Here is a 2,396-nt window from a genome sequence, read left to right as displayed (position 1 = left end):
TTAGCGACAAAGACAGAAACCCAAGCTCTTTCCTCCACACCATGCTGCTGCTTGTTTATTACTCAAATAAGAAAAGCTATCCTAATTTCTGGACTTGGCATTTCTCACAATATTAAGTAGATCGTGAAAGAGCACTTAATTTTAGGAGAGAAATATAAAAGAGGAAGAGGATGAAAAACAAAAGTCCAAACTAATCAAAGACAGTTTTTGACACATAGAACTTTATTTTTCAGGTTCTCTCCTTAGTTAATGTTCTCTGACATTACCACTTCTTCTGATGCTTTATTTTGATATTTCCATAGACTTCTGTAAACTGAGAATTTATTCAAAGTCAGACAAGTTTTTCACAGGTTAGTAATACTTGTTCAAGGCGCATATTTCAAAATGTAGACATACATCTTTCTCTAGCCTCCAGAAGATGGAAGAGTTTGAAGCAACAGACACAGAAGACTGGGTCCTTTCCCCATGCCGCAGGTCACATTTGTAGAACAGAATCCTTGGCTCGATGTTAGAATCAAACACTTGAGGATCTTACGAGTCTCTATTTGGAAATTCCAACACTGAAGGCTAAAATATGCTGCATATTTTATAGGTGTGCCAGGCAAATGCAGCAGCGGTGTCACTTGCATTTACACTGCCACCTTTGAGCTTGAGAGCCATGATTCATACAGCAGCAATGGCCAATCATACGTTTCTTCTCCATTTCTTGATGAAGTGTTCCACTTTACTCTCCTGTGGACAAGCCAAGGGAAGTGTACTGAGATTTTCTTAAACAGAGGTAAGGGATGTCTCAGTCAAGGTCCCTGTGGACAAGCCAAGGGAAGTGTACTGAGATTTTAAATGCCAGCTGAGTTTATCTCAACAGAGGTAAGGGATGTCTCAGTCAAGGTTACTGCCCAATCTGGACACAGCGATGGCTATAGAAACCAACTATACATTTAAGTGTGTGAGTTCTGCAGTGATTCTAAAAGACAGTGCTTTCTGCTGCTCCGAATGACCACAGAAGAGTCTGAGTTCAAACTGAACTGTGTGTCACCTTTGAAAAGTATGATCATCCCCAGCAGGAGCAGATGTTGCAACTGAGTCAACAGAAATAGTGGCTTGGCCAAGGCTTGGTCATGCAGAGATAGAAGCAAATCTCCAGGCATTAAAAATCAGTCAGGTAGCCTAGGAACAAGACTGAGTACAGGGAAGCTCAGGTGGAGGAGCACAGAGCTTGGAAGTTGGCTCGGAGCAAGCGTGCAGGTGAAAACTATGTGGTACATGGTCAAGGGCCACTCAGCCCAGGGGTGGTCACTTCTGACTTTAAAGGGACCAAGCTCATCTGGAGGGTCACCTATGCTTTTACAGCCATAATCCTCTGAAATTGTCTTGGGATCTTCTCAAACTAGATCCAGAACTCTTTTGCCGTCTGGAATAGAGATAAGGGCTCCCAGAACTGGGTTATCTTTCCAAACTGTGAAACTACATTTTGTACTCCTTTGAGATCCTCAGATATTATTTTCTTGAATAACTTCTTTATTTTGTTTTAAACTCCCCAAAAGATATCACTACCTTACATTATCTAGTTTTTGCCTGTTACCTCTCAGTATCTTTTAGAGACTTATCCAATTTTTTTAGTCCCTGAGTAAAGGTCATAAAATAGTTTCATGTCCTTGTTGTAATATTTATACATTTCTTCTACCTTTATATCATTTCTTTTTACTTATTATGCAGCTCTAATTCTAGAACACATTACATGTTTTAGAATCTATTTCCCTCCTCTGTTTTCTGGAGTGCCTCCAACTTATAAACTTCTATAAAGAAGAACAACAAAAAATATATTTTAATGTCATCAACAGATTTAGACTACAGGATGCACACCCTAACACAGTATTAGACGAAGATATTTTTCTCCAAATTACTTTCATTATCACTTGCAAAGTGACTTGTCAAAATGAATACTTTACCACCTCTTTTCTGTAACACTTCTTATACTCTATATATGGTGGTTCCCTTCTATTTTTAATGCCCTAGAGAAACAAAAGCTGATTCAAGTGTCATTATCATGAAGTCCATGGTTCCTTCCCTCTGTGTGAGTGATCAACCATCCATCAGCAAGTCCTGAAGGAGATGCTCGCTCTTCATAGATGCTTCCATTGCCTGATCATATCCTCACCCTGAAGAGGTTTGCCAAGAGTGTCTTCTGAAACTGGGGATAATGTGCACATGAAACCTGGCCGACATCTATTTTCAGGCACTCATACCAGCATGCCAGGAGAACACAGTACTTTTTTTATTTTTTACCATTCTCATCTTCAAATGTCATTTCTATGATGTGTTTTGAATACAGCTAAGGGGACTGTGGGTAGTTTGTATGTGTTCCCTGTGTGGTCCTGATGAAGATGCTGCTGTTT

Source organism: Pteropus alecto, unplaced genomic scaffold, assembly GCF_000325575.1.
Source record: "Pteropus alecto unplaced genomic scaffold, ASM32557v1 scaffold251, whole genome shotgun sequence".
In the NCBI taxonomy this organism is placed as follows: domain Eukaryota; kingdom Metazoa; phylum Chordata; class Mammalia; order Chiroptera; family Pteropodidae; genus Pteropus; species Pteropus alecto.
The sequence above is the reverse complement of the archived record's forward strand: the minus strand, read 5'-3'. Positions refer to the sequence as shown.